The sequence below is a fragment of the Balaenoptera ricei genome, chromosome 8 (genome assembly GCF_028023285.1).
Source record: "Balaenoptera ricei isolate mBalRic1 chromosome 8, mBalRic1.hap2, whole genome shotgun sequence".
Taxonomy (NCBI): Eukaryota; Metazoa; Chordata; class Mammalia; order Artiodactyla; family Balaenopteridae; genus Balaenoptera; species Balaenoptera ricei.
Window position 1 is genome coordinate 17,920,896 of NC_082646.1, and position 25,159 is coordinate 17,946,054.

Genomic DNA, 25,159 nt, shown 5'->3' on the forward strand with positions numbered 1-25,159 from the left:
AGAGAAATATCGTATGATACCGCTTATATGCAGAATCTAAAAAGAAATGATACAAATAAATGTATTTACAAAACAGAAACAGACTTAGAGAATGAACTTATGGTTACGGCGGGGAGGGGGGAAGGAAGGGAGAGTTAGGGAGTTTGGGATTGACATGTACACACTGCTATATTTAAAAAGGATAACCAATGAGGACCTACTGTATAGCACAGGGAACTCTGCTCAATGTTACGTGGCAGCCTGGATGGGAGGGGAGTTTGCAGGAGAATGGATACATGTATATGTATGGCTGAGTCACTTTGCTGTGCACCTGAAACTATTAAACATTGTTAATCGGCTATACGCCAATATAAAATTAAAAGTTAAAAAAAAAGTACAGCGGCTCACAATTTGCACTGATTCTAAATTCCTCTTCTTGGCTTCAAGGCCTTCCATAACCTGACCCAGTTGTCTGTCCAGCTCCACTGGGAGCTGTCCTCACTGGCCCCCTGTGGGCGCCGCTCGACCCTCGGTGGGTCTCTGTGCCCGAGCAACGCCCCGCCTCATTCCTGTCCGCTCCGGTCCTAGTCGATTTCCAAGACCGGAGTACGCATGCGCCAAGCACGCCGGCCCCCTCACTGCTCTACCCTTTCCAATCTGCAGCTGCACTGCGTACCTTTCAACACGTCTGAGCATTTCTTTAAGTGTACCTGTGTTTTAGTTTCATATCGGAGTCTTGTAAGAGACAGAACTACTTCTTCCACATATTTGTAGTAGAAAGCAGTCTAGTGCTGTTTTCAAACCATCTCAGATTTCCTGAGGCTGTGGCGTATACCAGGAAGGAGGCTAAGTATTTAGGATGTATCATTTCATTTAATCCTAACTACCTTTTAAAGGACATAGTATGAACATACCCATTTAGCAGATGAGACAACTCAAGATCAGAGAGGTTAAATAGCTTTCCCAATGTCACACAGTGGGTAACCACAGAGGTGGATTCAAACCCAGGGAGCCTGACTTCAGAGCCTTTGCTCTTAATCCCTATACCCTTCAGCCTCCCTATGGGTCCATCTGCAAAGATGCTTCATGAATATGAAGTTGGGCTCTGAACTCCCTTTCCCCAAATAAAAAAAATTAAAATCCAATTTATGCTTTTATACATCAAGGTTTTGTAAAATTCTATTTGGAAAAAAGGGTTCCACTACTTTTTAAATAGTTTTAAAATCTTGGCCTTGGAGTATTTAGCACATTAAGGGCGAGAACTCAGAATACAAGTTGTACTAAGTATAGACTTAAACACTAATAAACATTTAGGGCATTGATCTTGTCTACATTCCTAATGAGGAGCAGGATATACCCTCTATTAGATGCTCAATAAATATCAGTTGACTAAATAAATAAATGAGTGATAAAGTACCCCAGTAAAGATATGAAATCACTTTTCCTTAAGCGCTTTAAAAATAAATATTGTCATTTGTCTTAGGCGGCTGGAGTTGAATTTCGCCTCAAGGCAGGGAGAATACCATGATCCCCTCCAGGTGTCCCTACAAGTTGCAGGGCTTCCTAGGGCTAAGGACCTGTCAGCAGCTTCTAGAGCTTCAGAGAAAGAGCCAGGGAACTCGAAGGCAAAGCAGTCACAACTTGTGTTCACACTAGAGACAGCCAAGCCACTTTCCATCCATTTATAATGGAAATGCAGCAAGTACCTCAAAGGGCAGAGGTGGGAAGACTGGGGGTGGATGAACTCGAAGCCCCGTCATAGTGAGAAACTTTCCCCAGTTCCAAATCATTAGCCAGCAATGATTTTCTGCCGATCTGTAAGGGATCGGATTTTAACTGTATTTATTTCTTTATTTCTATATCCCACCGGTTCTCATGGCTCCCTAAAGAAGAAAGGGGGAGGAGGGGCCTGAGGAGGGAAGCAGGAACTGCAAAGGGGAGGGTGCCCCGTGGACTCGCCATCACCATCGCCATCGCCATGGTGCTGGAGCCCTGCCTCTGGGTGAGGAACCTACTCGTGCCACAGCGTCAAAGGGCTGGGGGGGGGGGTAGGTTTCTTAGAAAACAGCCATGCATGTGGCTGCAGGAGCATCTGCTTTAATGACTGAGAAGCAGGGAGAAAGGAAGGAGTGCAGGTAGGCAGTCAAGGGCCGGATGTATGCCATCATACAAGCTCAGATGAAGATAAAGCAAATTAGCACACAGGATCTCGGCAAGGCTGCCGGCTTGGCCCTGGCCTGACCACATCTGGATGCCCTCAAAGTCCTCCCCGCTCCACCCCTGCCTTGCTGAAGTCACAAAACTGAGCTGAGTGTGTGAAAGTCCCCTGTCTTCAGGGACTGTGGGTGACAACCCCCCTCCCACGCCAGCCCCCATTCATGAAGCCTCCGCACTCCCCACCCCCACCCAGACTCCCCCCAAACCCCCAGCCCAACAGCAAGGACGGGCAGTTCCAGGACACAAGAGCCAAGCAGAGAGAGGCAGAGACCCCCCTCTCGCAAGGAGGCATGTGCCTTTAAATTGTCTCTGTAATGGCTGGCTCAGAGGCAGAAATATTTGGCAGCCCTGAAATTAAAAGTGATAAATTTCCTCACCGAGCTTTGATCAATAATAGAGGCCTCATCTGTTAATCAATAAGACAGTCTTGGCCTGTTTACTGTGCATATGTTGTTCGCTGCTGCCTTCAGTATGATGTCAGGTTTGCATTCAGAGTCACTCAAGTGTGCATAATCCACACCGCCGTTCCCAAAATGCATTACGGTGACATCATTCAGCCACTAATATATTTATAAAGCATCAGTGCAAGGGGGTCGGGGGGGAAGGAAGGAGGTCATGCCAGTTGAACACAATGGGCACGTACGGACATATCAGCTGCATTTACCACCCCACCCCCAATATTTCCTGGGGCTCATCCTGGAGTGGGGAGAAGTCCAGGGCACGGCTCAGGGACAGACATTCCTCCCCATCTCGTTCCTACACAGAGACGATGTTTTTGGAATGTCTGTTAAGTAGATACCAAGGGGGGGCTTACAGCAAATGGACTAAAGAGACAAATCCCTGCCCTCAAAGAGCTTATATTCTAGAGGGGAAGGCACATTTTTAAACGTCAAGTAAGGGACTTCCCTGGTGGTCCAGTGGTTAAGACTCTGCACTCCCACTGCAGGGGGCACGGTGTTCGATCCCTGGTCCGAGTAAGATCCCGCATGCTGCACAGTGCGGCCAAAAAAAATTGTTTAATTTAAAAAATAAAAGTCAGGTAAATACAAAATAGGTGGCAATAAGCGATAAAGAGAGAAATAAGTGAAGAGAGACAGAGAGGGCGGGGGCTGCTATTTTATATGGGATGATCTGACATCTGAAGGGAGAATGAGAAGGTAAGCCCACTCTCTAAGAAAGCCCGTTCCAGGCAAAGGAAGAGCGAGGAGGCTGGCCGGTTGGTATAGCATAAGAGAGGGGAGAGGGAGAGATGGGGTATGGATTGCAGGGAGAGAAATTAAATAGCAAAGAGGCAGAACTATACCATGATAAAGTGGGCTAGACCCATGCATCCTCCCCAGCAATTACAGATCTGAGTGAACTAGAGGAGGTCATGGTAAGATCCAACGTGGGGAGAACTGGGTCCCGGGCCTGGCTCAGCCGCTCCCTGCTGTGGACCTCACACACTTCACCACACCTCAACGCGCCTGTGTCCCCGTCTGTGAAATGGGAATGATTGGATCCGTGTGCCTCACTGGAGGCTGTCAGGATTGAAGGAGACAGTGGATATTAACAACCACAAAACTTGTCAATTGCCAGGCACTCTGTGGCTATGAGATTACTAATGTTCTTGATACTTCCGGGGGCAGCGGCGGTGAGCAGAGGAATGTGGTTAAGAGCTCAGGATTCGGGTAAGACAGATCCCAGTTCAAATCCCAGCCAAGCTAATCACCAGCTGTGCCCCTCAGCGAGTTGCCTCACCTCAGTGAGGCTGTCGCTCCATCTGTAAAATGGGAATAGCGAGAGACAGTCCCAAAGGGGTCGTGACAAGGTGGGGAAAGCGCTGGGGCCATGCATGGGGGCAGAGCCACAGAACCGGTCAGTGGCGTTGACCATCAAACCAGGCAGGCTCGGAGCCAGGACTCCTTTCAAGAACTCCTTTGTGCAAAGTATGATTGATTTTTACTGAAATTCAGTGTACAGCTATTTGGAGGCCATTTATCTTGTGTAAAGTGAGTCTCACATTTGTAAAGACATATTTCACTATAATCGCACGCACGCGCACACACACACCCACCCCTTGTCCTGCTAATTTAAACGTGAGTGATTGTCTTGTCGAAGGAGCAGGAAGATGGGTCATACGACCAGCATGTCAGTATTGGCAGCTCTTCCTCCCTCCCACGGCACCCCCTCCCCCAGCTTTTACATCCGAACCTGACAAGCCCCAGGAGCCCCATTCACAGGTCCTGTGCTGCCTTCTGGGCTCCTTTCCTCTCTTCTGTCTCCCCAGCAGACTGTAAGCTCCGTGAGAGCAGGGCTGGCATCAGTCTTGTCCTCTTCTCCATTCCCAGTTCTCCACTCTGTGCCTGACACACAGTTGGTGGTCACTGATTGCCCGATAAACAAAGAAACCCTCGGGTAGGTTCCCCGGGCACAGAACTGGCCTGGGAAGGGGGCACTGACAGGCTGTCCCCTAGGGGGTGGCAGAGTCCTTCTACACACCCTGGGTTCTCTGCTGTCCCTTTTTCAAAACTCAAGGAAATGGTCTCTGGCTGGAACTCAGGCAGTTTGGGGGAGAAGGAAAGGAAAGCTTAGAAAGTGGAGCTGTCTGCTTCCTGCGGAGCAGGATGTCCCTTTCGTCGGCCCTCCACTCCTCGCCCAGCCGCCCAGGACTCACAGCCCCGCAGCAAACAAGCAAGCCCTCCTCCAGGACATTCAGGGGGCTCCGGTCAGCCCGAGTGGACCCTTCACCGGCTGGCAGAGGTCTGCTGGTGATCCCACTCCCGGCCCAGGCACTGGGTTCATCTGAGAGTCAGTGTGAAGGGAAAGACAGACAGACAGACATTCTCGCCCCTGCCAGTCTCCCAGGGCTGCTGCACCGGGGGAAGCAGGAGCTGCCTGACCATTCTGAATTCTCCCCTTTCCCCCTGACTTCCTGATGCCTCCAGAAAGTTAACCGGGGGCCAGAGGAAGGAGGAGGGTTCACAGCAGGTTAAGGCTGGGTGAAAAGGAGGCAGTCGCCACAGCCCACATGGAGGCTGGAGCCGGTGTAAGGCCTCCGTGTGTGGGAGCCACTTCACTCTGGGCTAAGGATCGCAGGAATCAAAGGAGAGACATGCCAGAAAAGCACTTTCAAAACCATAAAGCTTTCTATCAAATGCCCAGCATTCCAGCAGCAACAGAGCTGAAATCCAGTGGAAGCATGTCAGGCAGTCTCCCCGCAGCTGTGTTCCTCCTCAGCCACTACCTCTGGCTTCTCCCCCTTGGCAGAGTATAGAACCTTCCTCCCTACTGGCCTTACTGCCCAGAAATGGGGTGGGGGGGTCCCGAGCATCTAGGAAGGGGATGAGAAGATACTGAACACAATCAGATGTGGGCCGGAGTCTCTCTGAAGTAAATAAGGCAGAAGCCAATGAGAGAAGAAAACAATAGCAAAATCCCTCCCCCTCCAAAACTTCTCCCACCCCCGTGCTAACAAGAAGGGGGTGGGGGGAAGGAACCACTGAAAAAACACCTAACGTTTGCCAGCATCTGATGTTGAGTACTGTGTCCTTTTTCTTTTAATTCCTTGAGATTTTAAAATAAACATCTTGACTGTTCTGATGAGATATGCATGCCTGCTTACATAAGGAAGTACAGAGTGTACCAAAACAGCAGACCCAAAAAAAGCATAAGCTGTCAGAACAATGAGTACAGACGCCGGGCATTTTACAACGGGCCATGGTGTACAGTTTTATTTACAGTACCTCTTATCTGACAGAGAACAGTACACTGGCTGCCAATTCCAAAGGCCAGCACTGCGTGTTCTTTCACTCAAGGAGATGTGTACTCCCTCAGAGGAGCTGGAAGGCCTGCTCTCTCTCTAACACGCTCTTTCTCTCTCTCTTTCACCTTTATCAACAAAACAGAAACTGATACAAAACCAGCACCTCCGTAAGATACACAGATTCAGGGGAGAGGGAAGAGGGAAAGCAGGTGGGCAGATGTGGGTTGCCTGGAAAACAACCAGCCCTACTGATCGGCTCAGAATATGGTTCAAGGGTAGTTCTCCGTGACAACGAAGGAGGAGAAAGGTCCTCAGGGCCTGGCCTCACTACAGGATGGGGGTGGGGGGATGAACTAATGACACAGGACCTCAATCAAAGGTAGGACTGAGAAAGCCACCAGGACAGTCTCCCTGGCCGGGCGACAGAGATCATTGAATGACTGGGGATTTCAGGCAGCAGGCTTTCCGATCTCTGGAGGTCAATCTCCCATCAATGACCTGGTAAGTGCCAGACACCTCACATCTGGCTAAAAGTCCATTCTGTAGAAGATGAGATCTCGGAATGGGTCAAAAGGAAGGGCTGAGGCATCTCTAGTCTGGGAGACCATTTCTTAGCCTACCTAATAAACATCATACTACCAGGAGGTTCTAGGGTACCCTGGCACCCTTGGCTTTCACTGTTCCTGCTCTCATATCTCACAGAGAAAACAGAGGTCCACCTTGTCCCTTATCCCTGCCACTCAGTTCGCAGCCCAGAGGGGCTTAGAAAACTCCTTTGTTGCCACTTTTAGCACCAGCAGGTAACCCAATAGGCTTAGAAACACAGTCTATGGCCAGCAGAAACACACACACTCAATATACAGCTGCCTAGTAGAGAAGAACCCTCGTTCTGGAAACAAACAAACACAGGTTCAAGTCCTGGGTTCTACCATTTCTAGCTACCACCCTGGGTAAACTAATTATCTTCTCTGGACCTGTTTCTTCACCTGTAAAAACTGGGGACAGAATATCTACTTCACAGGGTTGAGTGGTGATTCATTTAAACAGTGTATGTAAAGTCTTTCCCACCACGTCCGGCATCCAGCAACTGCTCAGTAAAAGCTACTTGTCCCTAACATCATCTTTATTACCATTGCTTCCTCCCCCAGTGTCAATGTCTGGAACCCACAGAGACGTCAAATGCATGCAATAAACATATCATAACATTTAAAATATTCTTACCACCCCAGACCAAACACAAAGAGAAAAAAGGAAGGAGGAGAGACTCCCACTCTGGGTAAGTCTTCAGCAGACTTTCTCTGGGGAGTGGAAGATAAAGAAAGGCAAATGACTATGATGGTTGTGCACCCCCAAGACACCCCCGTACAAACCAACAATGTACAAGTAAAGAAATGGCCCATCTCCCCTCAGCTCCCAACACTCACGGCCAAGTTTTGACGGGCATTACCATCCTCCTACTGAGATGAGTGCAAACCTATTTAAGGTGAATTATTTTAAATAAAATACAAGTTGGATGGTAAATCTGTTGCAATGAAAACAACATACAAATCTTCCTGAAATCTAAGAGCACTGATTTAGGGGTTCACCTTACCACTGCCTTTAATCCCTTTCTTGCCCAGGCAACTTTCATGATTGGCTAATCAAAGTATGGTGGGAATCAGTGCCATGGCACAAAAACCTCTCTTACCGTGGGAATGTCAGCCCTTGCTGTGATGCACTAGACTTTCTTCCAGACACACCGTGCCAACTCAGAGATCTCCCCGAGGTAAAGCCCTACAGTGGCTAGTGGCTAGACACGGCTTTGGGGTTCTGCCATTCACTGGTGGTATGGGCCTGGCATCAACTTTGTGGCCTTACTTCCCTCCTTAAAATGGGGTTATCTGTCCTCCTAAGACAGTGTGAACAAGAACCGGTATGAAGTACCTGGCACCCAGTAAGTGCCTAGATACTTATTATGATTATGGAATAATTTCACTTCATCAAGTTGATGAGCTCCAAGAGACCAGCCTTTGGCCTGAGCCTTTAGTAACTCCCGTAATACTCCAGCCCCACAGCTCCTGGGAGAAGGCCCACCTGCAATGAGTATATGGCCCAGAAAGGTGAGACACTGCATTCTCTGGGGCTCTTGAATGCATGGGCTTCAGCTGTTTGGGACGAGAGAAGAACCACCCCCCCCCCTCAAGATGAGGCAGGTGGACAGCTGGCTCGAGGAGGGGTCTGCTGGCCAGGGGCACCCAGGGGTACCCAGCTTTCCTGCAGCAGCACAGAGAGAAATGGACCCAGAGCCCTGACTGTCCGTGCCTGAGCTGTGTGGCCTTGGGTGAGTCACTTCATTTCCCCATCTATAAATGACAAGTTTTTAGTTGAGACCTAAGGGAGAAGAAAAGATGACAGGGTGTTGTTGGAGAAGCAGCTGGAAGCACATGGCAAAGAAGGCTAAGCACGGCTGAAAAAGGGGCTCAAATGCTTACAACCCTTGGTTATGGGACGATGGTGGCTGGATCAAGCTGGGGCTGGATCCAGTCAGGGGGTTCCCTCCCCAGGGGAAGACCTTTCTCTATCAGGCGGGCAAAGTGGGACGGACAGTCCAGACACTGAGACTATCATTAGCCAGAGAGAGCTGGCCTGAGCCAGCGAGGCAGAGGCTGACCCCTGAGTTCCAGGGAAAACCCAAGCTTTCAGGTGTTCATGGCTTCGTCCTGTAGCACTGCAGTCTTGGCTTTTGTTAAGAAACTAAGTAAAAAGGCCAGAAAAACCCCAGTGGGGATTTTCGCCATGATTTTACTGGATATCCCCTCAACCCTTGGTCACCAACAATCGTCTTCCTCCCTGGTCCCCACTTGGGGATTCTCAGGTGAGAGGATCATAATGGAAAGAGGGCTTGCTGCTGGCATCTAGCAGCCTCAAAGCACTTTTTGGGACCTAAGCCTTTGGCCTCCTGCTCTCAACCTCAATTACCTTCCTCCTTCTACTGAAGCACCTCCGGAGTTCCCTGTCACGGGCCTTCACCCGAAATCTGGCATGGAGGGGACGCACCCCTGCCTCCCAGGGTTAAGGGTCATGAGTACTGCCTGGATGATGGGGAAAAGTAAAACCAGGCCACTGCAGGGGTGATGGCCAGAATCAAAACCCTGCCTACCCACAAATCACAAGCTGATGTCTACCACCACTCCAGTCCCCTAACATGCCCTGATACTCCCTCCAATTAAATTTTCCCTTGAGGTGCTTTCAGAGAAAAGGGAGGGCAGCCTTGATCAGCCCTAACTGCATTCTGGCCCTCCCTCCCTTTCTCCTCGCAGGATCCTTCCTCCCTCATTTCTCACTGACTGAAAAGCATGCCAAGGCCTCTCACAGCCCTGGGATCTCTTCGGGATCTGTATAGAGGGAATTCCTTTATCCCCACTCCTTTCAGAATCCCCTGCTCTCTCTCAACGCCTGGCACCTTTCTCCAATTCCACTTGCAACCGTGTGTGTGTGTGTGTGTGTGTGTGTGTGTGTGTATTTTGTTTTTAAGTTAAAATACCCTTAGGCAATCATATTTCAACAGGTGACAAGGAACAAAGCATTTCAGAGGGCTTCAAATGCTGTCACAGTGTGACAACCAGCGGGCAGGGATCTGCATACAAGTGTCTGTTGACTATTCCCTTGGCTGTGACCTGTAAGAGCCCTGCAGACAGGAACTTCTCTTCTCCTGAGAGCCCCACCGGGAAGCCACGCCACAGCCCTCACAGACATCCGGCCAGGCTGCTGGGAAGAGGCAGGATTCAGTCATTGTCAAGTCTATCCCTGGCTTTGATGTTGACAGATTCCAGCTCAGGTGCCCACCAGCTGCATCAAGAGCAGAAGCAGTCTAACCTCTCTGGGCCTCGGTTTCCTCACCTGCTAAAGAGGTAATGGTACATCCCTTGTATCCTACAAGGGGGACTGTGAAATCGCACAACTCCAGGGGGCACCACTCAGCCAGAAATGAGGCCACAAGCTTGTTAGGAAGTTCACATGAGATGATGCACGTGAAGGTGCCCAGCAACGGGAACTGGCGTTTGGCAACTGCACCCTAACTCTTCCCTCCCCAGGATGCTAGGGGTCCCGCAAGGGCTGCCCGGCGATGAGGAACAACGACGCTACTGCTGCTGCAGCACTGACGGTAATAACAAGAACACTGATAAATAACACTTAGTGAACATTTATTACAAAATAAATAAGCGCCATACTAACTACTTTATGTGCCACATACCACTTAACTCTGCCATCAATTCTAAGATTATCCCCATTTTATAGAGGTGAAAATTGAGGTTTGAAAAGCTTAGTTCACTGGTCCAAGGTCTCATAGCCAGTAAGTGTAAAGAAAGAGAAACAAACTCAATCAGGGTCACAGCATGGGAAGCCCACCTAACCATCAGGGCCTCTGATTATATAAAAGGTTAAAGAGTAAGAAGTTCACATTAAGGGGAGTAGAAAAAGGTCCCAGAGGCAATGTGCTCGAGGCCTCTGCTGTTCTCCATACTCTGGCTCATCCCTGGAGGTAGGAGATCTTTCCCACAATCTCTGAGGCCACCTCCTCAGTTCATCCCTCTTCTTTAAAGAACAACCCTCCCCTCTTGGTCCAGGAATGCGCCACCGCTGTCCATCAGACAGGGCCTGGACTGATCTGGCTGTGCTGTGGACGCTGATGTACTACTCGGCCTCTGTTTCTCCATCTGTAAAATGGACATCGTGTTCCCGCCGCCCCCCACCCCCTGCACCGCCACCTAAAGCTGTTAGGGGGAGGAATGAGTTCAAGATATGAAAATGTGCAGGGCTTGACAGAAGAAAAAGGTACCACCGATCTTCAAGACTGACTTCCAATAAAACCACAGTTGGGAATATCCTTCCATGACTGGCTCCCTTCCTGGGCATTCTCCTTTTGGCTTCTAAGCCAGCAAGATATTTTATCATAAAAAACAATCAACTGTATTCACTTAAGGTAGAAAAATGGCCTCTCACATTGATGAATGACAGCAAACTACAAAGAATGAAATAGACAAGGTTTTCTAGGTTGACCTTCGGTTAACCAAAAAGTCCCTTTCTTCCATCTTCCCTGAGCATCCTAGCCAATCCAGGCCCGACAGAGCAGATGCTCAACCTTGGCTCTGAGGTCTCTCCCCTTCCCCAGCTCTGTCTGCATGTGCCCCTATAATTTGCCCTTTACTCACTGCCCGAATTAGATCCCCCCCCACCAAGAGTAGCAGGTAAACCCAATTAGTTTAGGGCTGAATGTGTAAATTTTAGGGTAAAGTGTCCATCCTAGACTCCAGCATTGTCAGTTACTTTAAATTCATTAATACACACACACACACACACATACATCTTGGGGGCGGAGGGGTGTTCTTCAAAACCAAGGCAGAAGCAACCAATCCACAGCTTCCACTGTCACTCTATTCTTGATGAACAGCTGGGAAAGAGGCCCATCACCTGGCTTGCCCGTCATGACACCCACCACACCCCATCTCAGACCACCGGGGGCCCCGGGGACTGCCACCCTCCCTCCCCTTCCTCAGGCCCCTCAGTGGCACCTCGAGGCTGCCAGTCTCTTCAGGCCTGCTGTGGCTTTCAGAAAACAGAGCATGTCTATTTTTAGCACTTCTCAGCCTAATAATACTCCCCAACACCCATTCAGCTTAATCACTTTATTGAGGGCAAGAAGCAGGCTCTCCAGCCCGGGTGCTTCTGATGTTAGGAAGTAGTAAAATGTTCAAACTGGTTAAAAATGACACTCACTGGTTTGCCTTTGGTGTTTCTGAAACCTTAATTGTGGCTCAGGCTGTGGATCTAAAGAAGCTTGCAGGTTTCAGAGTCTTTCTTCCTTACCCCCTGCACCATAATTGAGGTGTTACGTTACAGCCACGGCATTGACAGTTCCAGGCTTAAAATTCAGGAGCCTTAAGACTCCACACTTTTCCAAACAGCAACATTGCCTGTCGCACTTCATGCCCATTCTTAACATGAGCCATCAACCCCACCGCCCCCAGGAAAAAAACCCCTCGCCTTTTCTGGCTGACCTCATGCAAAAAGTCCAGGCAGGGTAAATATTTCCCATGTTAAGCCTTATTAAAGTGCATCTGACAACTAAAATGGCATCGAATTGCTGCTTGAAAACTGCAAGGTTTGTTTGGTGTCATTGGAGGACCTGAGAATTTGGTGAGTGCAGAATATAGGCTGTTGGCAGCTCTTCCAAAACTTCAGGGTGAGCTTTTGCAAGCATGCAGTCTGTGCCGCATGAGCTAGGGGCTGGGAGGAGTGGGCAGCCAGGAAAGGACTGGAAACAGGAAAGAACTGGAAGCTGGAATTTTACCTCCGAGGTTAAGACCAGGGGCTTTGGAGGCAGGCAGACCTGCGTTTACAGCCCCACTCTGCCTCCTCCTTGCTGGGCAATCCTGGGCAAGTAAACTCAGTTTCCTCATCCATAAAGTGGACATAACAATAGGGGTCGTCATAGGGGTCTGGTGGGGATCACGTGAGATCATGGAATAAAGTGTCTGGCACAGTCCCGGGCAACTGTCAGCCCTCAGTAAATGTCGGCCACCCTTATAACTGTTGCTTTTGGCCTTCTCCCTTCTGCCGTGGGCACCCTCTAAGACGAAGCGTTTGGTCTTTGTCTCTTCAGCCTTGCACAACCACAAAAAAGGAATCTGGCACTAAAACAGCTAACCATAGCCAGCTGTGCAGCCTCAAGGTCCTTGGACACGAGGGAGGGAGCCCCTGTGGGTTCACGGTGGCTGACAGAGGCTGCCCCAAAGCTGAGGCTTTGAGGGATGACTTCTCAGGCCCCTCCCAGCTAAACAGGCCACAGTCGGATCCTAGGCCTGCAAACTCACCTGGCCAAGGCTCTTCCACATTCCTGGGCCGCTCCCTCCTTTTCTTTCCTTCCTTCCTAGGCAAGGGGCTCGAGGCACCTTCATAAACTTCCTGTTCTTCAGAAGGCAGAGGCGGAATGCCTCATTAAGTTTCCCAGCTAATTTTACAATTTAACCAAACAACACATTCCTGCCTCGATGCAGCCAGCCTCTGACTGGGACAAATTTATAACTGTGCGATGGAGAAAGAAGAAGGGCCAGGCCAGAGACTGAAGGCAGAGTCCTGAAAACTGAAGCAGGAGATGGAGAAGAGAAAAAACGGGCCACATACTTTTTAAACAAAATAGCTCTACATTTGCTCACAGAGCAGAATCCTAGGCTGTGCCAGGCTGAGAAGTTAGGGAAGAAAGCCACGCAGGGCATGCGGTGTCAGAAAGACATAGAGCTCTGTGACAATGACCCTCCCTGCCCCCCCCGGGGGGCCGGGGGCTATATCTGGAAGCACAGTTACATGCTGTCCTCTGAGGGGCATGATTCAATGCAGGTGGGCGGCCGGCCAGAGGCCCGGCAGGGCCACCCAGAGGACAAGGTCGGCTTGGCAAGGCCCCAGGGCCTTGCCAAGGGCGCTGAAAAGTCCTTCCCAGGCCCGCTTAGCCCAGACCTGCGGGTGGCAGGCTTAGGCCCCGACCTCCTGATTACGACTCTGGCTGGCGGTGTGGTACCAGGGAGGGTAGCGTGTCTAAGAAAGTTGCACCATAAAGAATCCTCTGGGACAGAAAAGACTGTATTTACGCAGGCCCACACCTCACCCACCCAGGATGGACAGACCCCAGTTGAGACAGAGAGTGCGATTCCAGCCTCGTTACCTGCGGTCAGGCCTGCTCTCAGCGCACACGTCAGCCATGAAGATGCTGGCCTGTGAGTCTCCCTGCCTCCTGGTCGGCTGTCCCCAGGCTTCCGATGCCTGTACCCATCTCTCTCCATCCTATAGTCCAGAGCGTCTGACTCTGGACCCCAAATCTCAATCCATGTAAACCTGGCCCATCAGGGCTCTCCCAGGCGAGCCGGGTTGTTCTCATCAGGCCTCAACAAAGGGACCAGGCAATCGGGGCTGTTCAGGCAGAAATCCCCGACTGAGAGCAGCCTCCCAGAAGAGCTGCTCTCGAGGCCTTTGTCTCTCCTGGGCTCCTCTTAATGAAGAAATAAAACGAAGAGGATTCCAGCAAATCAAAAGTTTCAGGGAGTTCTCTCCTTACCTGGAGTTACCTTGTTACTGAAAACCACCATGGCCTTGTATAATTACTCCAGCAAAATGCTCATTGCAGCCGCCAATGAGCTCCCAGTACTCCATTAGCTTGTAATAGTCAGCGAGAGCCACCGAGCTTTAATCCGACTACCCCAGAAGACTTCTTATCCCAACGACCTAATGAAAAGTTTAGAACTTCCTTTTTTTCCTTTTCTCAGGCAAGCAAAAGAATTCCAATCAAAATAAGATGGTTGGTCGGGAGGAGGAGGGAGCGTGTTAACTACCGGGGAAAAGTCTAGAAGAGATGCCTTCGTGAGGTTGAATCCTGGAGCGGACCCAAGGGAAGCAGCGCCAACCTCCGCCTTCACGCCGCACACACAGGGGCTTCACCACGTGGTCTGAGAAGGTGGGCGGGGCCCTGGCGGCCTCAGCCTAAGAAATTCCTCCCCCTTCCTCCATACCCTCCAGGGCGGCCAAGTCTCTGTCCTCAACCTCAGAGGCGCAGCCCTCTAAGCTATGTGTTCTCAACCTGGGCTTCGCGGAGCCTGGGCACTCGCGACATATTCTGGAGTTCACCTAGTCTTGCATGAGAAACATAGTATATTCTGGATCTGCATCCAGCTTGAAACCCCACTTTCACATTTGTGTTTGTTTTGTGGACACCTCAAAATGGAGGGACCATCTGAAGTGCCAGCTTTTCATTTTTTAAAAATTTTTATTTATTTATTTATGGCTGTGTTGGGTCTTCGTTTCTGTGCGAGGGCTTTCTCTAGTTGTGGCGAGCGGGGGCCACTCTTCATCACGGTGCGCGGGCCTCTCACTATCGCAGCCTCTCTTGTTGCGGAGCACAGGCTCCAGACGCGCAAGCTCAGTAATTGTGGCTCACGGGCCCAGTTGCTCCGCGGCATGTGGGATCTTCCCAGACCAGGGCTCGAACCCTTGTCCCCTGCATTGGCAGGCAGATTCTCAACCACTGTGCCACCAGGGAAGCCCCCAGCTTTTCATTTTTAATGCAGTGTTTCTCAACCTGCAGCCCAAGGAGGGTCATAACATCCTTAGAACTCTGAGGATTCTCCAGTATGAGAAAGTGGGCTTTAAGCCTCTTCAAGACAGCTACGGGCAGAGGAGGAGGAGGAAGGGGAGGGAAGAGACACCTGCCCGACCGGCTCTTGCTCACAGAAGTTCTTGCTTCCTCTTGCCCAGAGAAGCAGATCCACTGCCCACCACCAAAGCTCCATGTGGACATTACAGCAAACAGCCCATGAAAATCCCAGGAACCTCCTTCCTGAAGCCATTCCTCATCACCCTGCTCCTTGGGAGTTTCTCCCTCCTGTAAACTGCTGCACTCATTCTTTCCCCTTGTGGTGATGGAGGCACACCTAGCCTTGCTGGGGGCTCACATCATCCTCTCAGCCAGACAGACAGCCCCTGGAAGGTAAGGACCCTGGCTGCAGCCCCTCTGTCTGTCCTGCCAGGCTTTGCATCAACTGGCCCTCACTGGCCATCAGCTAACTGCTGAACTCTTTCATGAACAATTTTACCCCCAAAGATAGTCCCATCTAGTGACCCAGGATAGTCACTGAGGTTTCTGTGCTGCCCCAAGCTTCACCATCTGGTTCCCATTTGGTTGATGTTTATGGTCCGGCTGTGAAGATGGGGTTGCTGCAGAACAGACAGAATGAGTCTCATGCCAAGTGGTCCAGCTCCACTGGACAGAATCCGAAAGATCAGGGAGGCCGTGATCTTCCTGCCGCGTCTCACTCCAAAACTGAAGTCTGAGGAGCGAGTGACACCCCGAGTCATCACAGGTCCCACATTGCGGGGATGCAGTATTGGTCAGCTGCCCCTTTCACTCCTGATTCGGCATCACTGAACAGAGAGCCTCCCCCCAGGAGCAGAGCACCCAGCTGGGTCTCCATGCAGATTGAGAGCACCAGTGCCGGTTCCCTGGTCCTGCCCCTCCTGTGTGGCGCGGCAGTGGGGTGTAGGAACGGGCAAATGACAGAGCCAAGCTCTCACCTGGGTAGGGGGGCCAAATACCCACAGACCCTCCAGCAGTGCTCCCAGAACCAGCCTACCCACTGCCCTGCAAGGTGATGGGGAGGGCTAACAGCCACCACGGCAGCTACAACTGAACACACGTGACTCGGGCAGGGCAGGAAGAGGCTCATAAGCCTCACACCTGCTCCTGGTGGCCCAGATGCAAGGCCCTGAGCAGTACCCAATGACCCCATCCCACCCGCAGGACCCCTGGGGACAGAAACTTACTGGCTCTCCCTGTCTCAGCCCCCCAGTCACTGAGACACTGGTTATCTTTACACACAGGAAAGCAAGCCTTTGGGCCAGCACCGCAGTGTGGTATCCTGGAAAAGTAAGGGGCAGAGAGCCCTGGCTAGGAATCCAGTTTCGGCACTCCTGGCTGTGCGACCTTCCCCAAGTTACTTCAATTCTTTAAGCCTTAGTGTCCTCACCAGTAAAATGGGATCAGCACAACTACCTTCCGAGGTCAGCGCACGATAAGTGAGTTCAGACATGGAGAGGGCCAAGCACCATGCCCGGAACACAGGAGGCATCCGGTGCACACACTGTAGTGACTTTTCTTTCCTCCCCCTGGTCCAGCCATGCCTCCAGAGCCACTCATTTCTTCAACAGTATTTACTGAGAGCCTGCTGTGTGTCAGGCTGTGGGGGTGCCACCGAGAACGCCACCGATGAGGTCCTGCCCCCTCTCCTGTCTCCTCGTCCAGACGGCTGACCCCCTAGGGCTGGAAGGATACAGGGCAGCGCTTTGGGGCTGTTCCCCACCAGGCGCCTCACCACACACTCGTCCACTCACCCATTAGTTTATTCAAAAACCTGAGTTATAACCACCTTGCAGGTCACTCTGCTAGGTAGTATGGGAGACATAAATAAATCACATGTTCTGAAGAAGCTTAGAGTCTAGTAGGCGAAAAAGGACAAGCAAATAAGTAGCGATGACACAAAGAAGGTGACAGGTGCCATAAGGGGGGATAGATAAATGGCTGTGGGCAATCAGATGTGGGGGGGGGGTGGCCTCTTGTCCTGCCCAGACAGATGCAGCCCATGGCTGAGCCGGCTGACTTTAGAAAGAGAAGAGAGAAAGGATCACTCGCCCGGCTGGCACCGTTCCTAGCACGGGAAACAGGCAAGATCTATTTAAAATGGCTAGAGGCAGGTTAGAGCCTTTTCTGGCAATTCCCAAAACTCGTGCTTCCTCGAGCTGACTGGATAGCGGGACAGACCCAATCCTGTCAAAATCCTACAGATCTTTAAAAAAAATCATTTAGCTGTTGCCGGGATGATAAAAGAACCCTGCCATTCAAAGGGAGGGTCCGCATGGGGGGGAAGGTGGAGCTGGTGGGGGAGAGGAGGAGGGGATTGAGAAAAAAGGGAAACGCCCCCCAAATATGGATCAGGGCAACCGGCAAGGGAAATTTATGCACCGTAGTGGCTTTACTACCTAATTAATTCAGTAATTTCAAAAACAATTTTATTTATGTTCCATTTACCACATCAAAAGTTAAAGAAAAAATTGTACTGATGCTAAAATAATACCTCAAGGCGTCTATTTTTAATCAGTTAAAAAAATGGGGGGGGGTGGAAAATAAAGCAGCCCTGGGTTTCTATACAATCTCTTCCGGGCAGACCACCAACCCTGAGAGAGAGAGAGATGGAGAGAACACAGCCAAGCCCTCTCTGAGAGCCTTCCTGGCTGCCGAACACCGAGCTTGTCAAAAAAAACAAATCCATAATGGCCCGAGGCTCCTCTCCAATCTATTTTCTGCTCAGCTGGTTTTAAATGAAGTTATTATGAGTCATTAAAACACCCGCAAGCCAGTGGAAGTCAGCCAATTACAATTTTAAATTTAGCCTGTTCTCTGCCCCATTCTCTTGTTTTCTTCCTTTGCCCACAGAATACTGCTGCTGTTATTTCTTCCCTCCCTTCCTCTGCCCAAAGTGGAAGAGACAGTTATGAAAATGCAGAGTATTGCACGGAACGCAGAACCATTCATAGGAAACCCAAATTATTACATTAAAAAATGCAAGACTTCTGCCCCCTCCAAAGTCAACCCCATGTCCCACCTCAGCCCACTGGATTCCTCGGAAACTCTAGACTCGATCCTAGAGCTCATGGGGCTATTTTTTAAAATAAAGAGGTTCTTGAGTGGGGTCCTGTTGAGAAACATTTCCATCCATCACACCAAATCAACATGTTCATGGTTGAATCCAAGAGAGGGAAACATACCACCCATAGCTGAGAATTAATAACAAACAATGAAGCTGAAATTCAAAGGTAACGCAGGCTTTGCAATCAGGCATGAATGTCGGGGGAAGTCACTAGATATGATGAGCTCATTTAGTTTTTAAATCTGCAAGGTAATGGTCTGTGCGGAGCCATTACAGCAAAGGAACAATTTCGAGTATTTCATGTAAACGTTTCTTCTCAATCTCTTTTTCTTCACGTGTGCACCCACAAACACGTGCGCGCACACATACACACACAGCTGCCCCTCATTACTGGGACCATAACTGTAGCTTTCCCACATCTTCCAAGGAGTAAGTAGTGTCCTTGCCAAAAAACTGTCCAATCCTACTTCCTCCCCCCCGACCCTAATTAATGGATGAGTCTGGAAGCTCAGCAGAACAGACCCCTAGACCTCTAGGTACACTTCCCATCACCTCCAGGACCCCTCACCTTCCTGGTTCCTCTCCAAGACACACGCGCACGCACGTGCACACACACACGCACGCGTACAGACCGAGAGAGGACCAGTGCTTTGCCCCAGTCAGACACAACTCTACGGCCCAGGCAGACGGAGCACCTAGGAAAGGAGTGGCTACCATGTTGTCTCACGGAGAGTCCCTGAAGGCCAGGGTGCAGGCAGGATGCCGTTGTGTGTACTGATCTACCTGGCGTCTCTGGGTGAGATGGGACTTAGGGTTGGTCTGTGGCTCCCATCCAGCCTCATTGAGAAGAGGGAATGAAATACAGAGCCGTCCACCAGGTCCGATGGGACCAATGGCAATTTACCAAAGGCAGGAGGATTTGTCCTGACCCTTGTACAATGCAAACCTGAGGCCTGCAAACACAGCTGCCCCGTGCTCTGAGGGTCCCCAGAGCAGGGCCGATGTCACCATCCTATCCTTAGCCTTGAATTTCCCCACTCAGTGGCTCCAACTCTGGGGGCCTCAGCTGGCAGCTCTCCATGGTGTTTATGGAGGACCCTTCTCCCTGAAGCTCATAAAACAGAAGCTTCAGCACCCACCCCACCCCGATACTGCATGGGCCTATTCCCTGGGAGGGGCTCTCACATTTGATATAACCTTTTTATTTTTTACTTTTTTGTTTTTGAATTTTATTTATTTTTTTATACCACAGGTTCTTATTACTTATCTATTTTATGCATATTAGTGTATATATGTCAATCCCAATCTCCCAGTTCATCCACCACCACCCCCCACTCCCCCAGCTTTCCCTCCTTAGTGTCCATGTATTTGTTCTCTACATCTGTGTCTCTATTTCTGCCCTACAAACCAGTTCATCTGTACCATTTTTCTAGGTTCCACATATATGCATTAATATACGATATTTGTTTTTCTCTTTCTGACTTACTTCACTCTGTATGACAGTCTCTAGATCCATCCACTTCTCTACAAATGACCCAATTTTGTTCCTTTCTATGGCTGAGTAATATTCCATTGTATATATGTACCACCACTTCTTTATCCATTCATCTGTCAATGGGCATTTAGGTTGCTTCCATGACCTGGCTATTGTAAATAGTGCTGCAATGAACATTGGGGTGCATGTGTCTTTTTGAATCATGGTTTTCTCTGGGTATATGCCCCGTAGTGGGATTGCTAGGTATTATGGTAATTCTATTTTTAGTTTTTTAAGGAACCTCCATACTGTTCTCTATAGTGGCTGTATCAATTTACATTCCCACCAACAGTGTTAAGAGGGTTCCCTTTTCTCCACACCCTCTCCAGCATTTGTTGTTTGTAGATTTTCTGATGATGCCCATTCTAACCAGTGTGAGGTGATACCTCATTGCAGTTTTGATTTGCATTTCTTTAATAATTAGTGATGTTGAGCAGCTTTTCATATGCCTCTTGGCCATCTGTATGTCTTCTTTGGAGAGATGTCTATTAAGGTCTTCTGCCCATTTTTTGATTAGGTTGTTTGTTTTTTTAATATTGAGCTACACGAGCTGTTTATATATTTTGGAGATTAATCCTTTGTCTGTTGAATCATTTGCAAATATTTTCTCCCATTCTGAGGGTTGTCTTTTCATCTTGTTTACAGTTTCCTTTGCTGTGAAAAAGCTTTTAAGTTTCATTAGGTCCCATTTGTTTATTTTTGTTTTTATTTCCATTACTCTAGGAGGTGAGTCAAAAAAGATCTTGCTGTGATTTATGTCAAAGAGTGTTCTGCCTGTGTTTTCCCCTAAGAGTTTTATAGTGTCTGGCCTTACATTTAGATTTTTAATCCATTTGGAGTTTATTTTTGTGTATAGTGTTACAGAGTGTTCTAATTTCATTCTCTTACATGTAGCTGTCCAGTTTTTCCAGCGCCACTTATTGAAGAGACTGTCTTTTCTCCATTGTATATCCTTGCCTCTTTTGTCATAGATTAGTTGACCATAGGTGCTTGGGTTTATCTCTGGGCTTTCTATCCTGTTTCATTGGTCTATATTTCTGTTTTTGTGCCAGTACCATATTGTCTTGATTACTGTAGCTTTGTAGCATAGTCTGAAGTCAGGGAGTCTGATTCCTCCAGCTCCGTTTTTTTCCCTCAAGTTTGCTTTGGCTATTCAGAGTCTTTTGTGTCTCCATACAAATTTTAAGATTTTTTTGTTCTAGTTCTGTAAAAACTGCCATTGGTAATTTGACAGGGATTGCATTGAATCTGTAAATTGCTTTGGGTAGTATAGGCATTTTCACAATATTGAGTCTTCCAATCCAAGACCACGGTATATCTCTCCATCTGTTTGTGTCATCTTTGATTTCTTTCATCAGTGTCTTATAGTTTTCTGAGTACAGGTCTTTTACCTCCTTAGGTAGGTGTATTCCTAGGTATTTTATTCTTTTTGTTGCAGTGGTGTATGGGATTGTTTCCTTAATTCCTCTTTCTGATCTTTTGTTGTTAGTGTATAGGAATGCAAGAGCCTTCTGTACATTAATTTTGTATCCTGCAACTTTACCAAATTCATTGATTAGCTCTAGTAGTTTTCTGGTGGCATCTTTAGGATTATCTGTGTCTAGTAACATATCATCTGCAAACAGTAACAGTTTTACTTCTTCTTTTCCAATTTGGATTCCTTTTATTTCTTGTTCTTCTCTGATTGCCGTGGCTAGGACTTCCAAAACTATGTTGAATAATAGTGGTGATAGTGGACATCCTTGTCTTAGAGGAAATGCTTTCAGTTTTTCACCATTGACAATGATGTTTGCTGTGGGTTTGTCGTATATGGGCTTTATTATGTTGAGGTTGGTTCCCTCTATGCCCACTTTCTGGAGAGTTTTTATCATAAATGGGTGCGGAATTTTGTCAAAAGCTTTTTCTGCATCTATTGAGATGATCACATGATTTATATTGTTCAGTCTATTAATATGGTGTATCACATTGATTGATTTGCGTATACTGAAGAATCCTTGCATACCTGGGATAAATCCCACTTGATCATGGTGTATGATCCTTTTAATGTGTTGTTGGATTCTGTTGCTAGTATTTTGTTGAGGACTTTTGCATCTATGTTCATCAGTGATATTGGTCCGTAATTTTCTTTTTTTGAAGTATCTCTGTCTGGTTTTGGTATCAGGGTGATGGTGGCCTCGTAGAATGAGTTCGGGAGTGTTCCTTCCTCTGCAATTTTTTGGAAGAGTTTGAGAAGGATGGGTGTTAGCTCTTCTCTAAATGTTTGACAGAATTCACCTGTGAGGCCATCTGGTTCTGGGCTTTGGTTTGTTGGAAGACTTTTAATCACAGTTTCAATGTCATTACTTGTGATTGGTCTGTTCATATTTTCTATTTCTTCCTGGTTCAGGCTTGGAAAGTTATACCTTTCCAAGAATTTGTTCATTTCTTCCAGGTTGTCCATTTTATTGATATAGAGTTGCTTGTAGTAGTCTCTTATGATGCTTTGTATTTCTGCAGTGTCCACTGTAACTTCTCCTTTTTCATTTCTAATTGTATTGATTTGAGTCCTCTCCCTCTTTTTCTTGATGAGTTTGGCTAAAGGTTTAACAATTTTGTTTATCTTCTCAAAGAACCAGCTTTTAGTTTTATTGATCTTTGCTATCGTTTTGTTTCTATTTCATTTATTTTTGCTCTGATCTTTATGATTTCTTTCCTTCTACTAATTCTGGGTTTTGTTTGTTCTTCTTTCTCTGTTCCTTTATGTGTAAGGTTAGATTGTTTATTTGAGATTTTTCTTGTTTATTGAGGTAGGATTGTATTGCTGTAAACTTCCCTCTTGGAACTGCTTTTGCTGCATCCCATAGGTTTTGGATTATCGTGTCTTCATTGTCATTTGTCTCTAGGTGTTTTCCTCCTTGATTTCTTCAGTAATCCTTTGGTTATTTAGTAACGTATTGTTTATCCTGCATGTGTTTGTGTTTTTTACAGTTTTTTTCCCTGTAATTTATTTCTAATCTCATAGTATTGTGGTCGGAAAAGATGCTTGATATGATTTCAATTTTCTTAAATTTACCGAGGCTTGATTTGTGACCCAAGATGTGATCTATCCTGGAGAACGTTTTGTGTGCACTTGAGAAGAAAGTGTAATATGTTGTTTTTGGATGGAATGCCCTATAACAACCCAAACCAAAAATGGGCAGAAGACCTAAATAGACATTTCTCCAAAGAAGATATACAGGTCACCAACAAACACGTGAAAGAATGCTCAACATCCTTAATCATTACAGAAATGCAAATGAAAACAACAATGAGGTGTCACCGCACACCTGTCAGAATGGCCATCATCAAAAAATCTACAAACAATAAATGCTGGAGAGGGTGTGGAGAAAAGGGAACCCTCTTAAACTGTTGGTGGGAATGTAAATTGATGCAGCCACTATGGAGAACAGTATGGAGGTTCCTTAAAAAACTAAAAATAGAATTACCGTAATACCCAGCAAACCCACTACTGGGCATATACCCAGAGAAAACCATGATTCAAAAAGACACATGCACCCCAATGTTCACTGCAGTGCTATTTACAATAGCCAGGTCATGGAAGCCACCTAAATGCCCATCGACAGACGAATGGATAAAGATGTGGTACATATATATAATGGAATATTACTCAGCCATAAAACAGAACGAAATTGGGTCATTCGTTGAGACGTGGATGGATCTAGAGACTGTCATACAGAGTGAAGTAAGTCAGAAAGAGAAAAACAAATATCGTATATTAATGCATATATATGGAACCTCAAAAAATGGTACAGACAAATGAGTTTGCAAGAAGCAATAGAGACACAGATGCAGAGAACAAACGTATGAACACCAAGTGGGGAAAGTGGTGGTGGGGAGGTGGTGGTGTGATGAATTGGGAGATTGGGATTGACATATATACACTAATATGTATAAAATGGATAAAATGGATAATAAGAACCTGCTGTATAAAAAAATGAATAAAATTACATTTAAAATAAATAAATAAACAAATATCAATTAAATCTATCTGGTCTATTGTGTCATTTAAAGCTTGTGTTTCCTTATTAATTTTCTGTTTGGATGATCTGTCTTTTGGTGTAAGTGAGGTGTTAAAGTCACCCACTATTATTGTGTTAATGTCGATTTCCTCTTTCATAGCTGTTAGTATTTGCCTTATGTGTTGAGGTGCTCCTATGTTGAGTGCATATATATTTATAATTGTTATATCTTCTTCTTGGATTGATCCCTTGATCATTATGTAGTGTCCTTCCTTTTCCCTTGTAACATTCTTTATTTTAAAGTCGATTTTATGTGATATGAGTATTGCTACTCCAGCTTTCTTTTGATTTCCATTTGCATGTAATATCCTTTTCCATACCCTCACTTTCAGTCTGTATGTGTCCCTTGGTCTGAAGTGGGTCTCTTGTAGACAGCACATACATGGATCTTGTTTTTGTATCCATTCAGCAAGCCTATGCCTTTTGGTTGGAGCATTTAATCCATTCACATTTAAGGTAATTATCGATATGTATGTTCCTATTACCATTTTCTTAATTGTTTGGCCTTTGTTTTTGTAGGTCTTTTCCTTCTCTTGTGTTTCCTGCCTAGAGAAGTTCCTTTAGCATTTGTTGTAGAGCTGGTTTGATGGTGCTGAATTCTCTTAGCTTTTGCTTGTCTGTAAAGGTTTGATTTCTCCATCAAGTCTGAATGAGATCTTTGCCAGCTAGAGTAATCTTGGTTGTAGGTTCTTCCCTTTCATCACTTTAAATATATCGTGCCACTCTCTTCTGGCTTGTAGAGTTTCTGCTGAGAAATCAGCTGTTAACCTTATGGGAGTTCCCTGGTATGTTATTCATCATTTTTCCCTTGCTGCTTTTAATAATTTTTCTTTGTCTTTAATTTTTGTCAATTTGATTACTATGTGTCTCGGTATGTTTTTCCTTGGGTTTATCCTGCCTGGGACTCTCTGTGATTCCTGGACTTGGTTGGCTATTTCCTTTGCCATGTTAGGGATGTTTTCGACTATAATCTCTTCAAATATTTTCTCAGGTCCTTTCTCTCTCTCCTCCTTCTGGGACCCCTATAATGCAAATGTTGGTGCGTTTAATGTTGTCCCAGAGGTCTCTTGGGCTGTCTTCATTTCTTTTCATTCTTTTTTCTTTATTCTGTTTGGCAGCAGTGAATTCCACCATTCTGTCTTCTAGGTCTCTTATCCGTTCTTCTGCCTCAGTTATTCTGCTATTGATTCCTTCTAGTGTATTTTTCATTTCAGTTATTGTATTGTTCATCTCTGTTCATTTGTTCTTTTTTTTTTAAATTAATTTATTTATTTGTTTTTATTTTTGGCTGTGCTGGGTCTTCATTCTGTGTGAGGGCTTTCTCTAGTTGCAGCGAGTGGTGCACGGGCTTCTCATTGTCGTGGCTTCTCTTGTTGCAGAGCACGGGCTCTAGGAGTGA

At 47.3% G+C, this 25,159-nt stretch overlaps 1 protein-coding gene across 3 annotated transcripts in view; it reads right to left on the minus strand.

Moving 5' to 3' along the window:
* Window positions 1-25,159, minus strand: part of ZBTB16 (zinc finger and BTB domain containing 16) — a 192,362-nt gene that overhangs the window by 62,825 nt on the left and 104,378 nt on the right. The window lies entirely within an intron of this gene.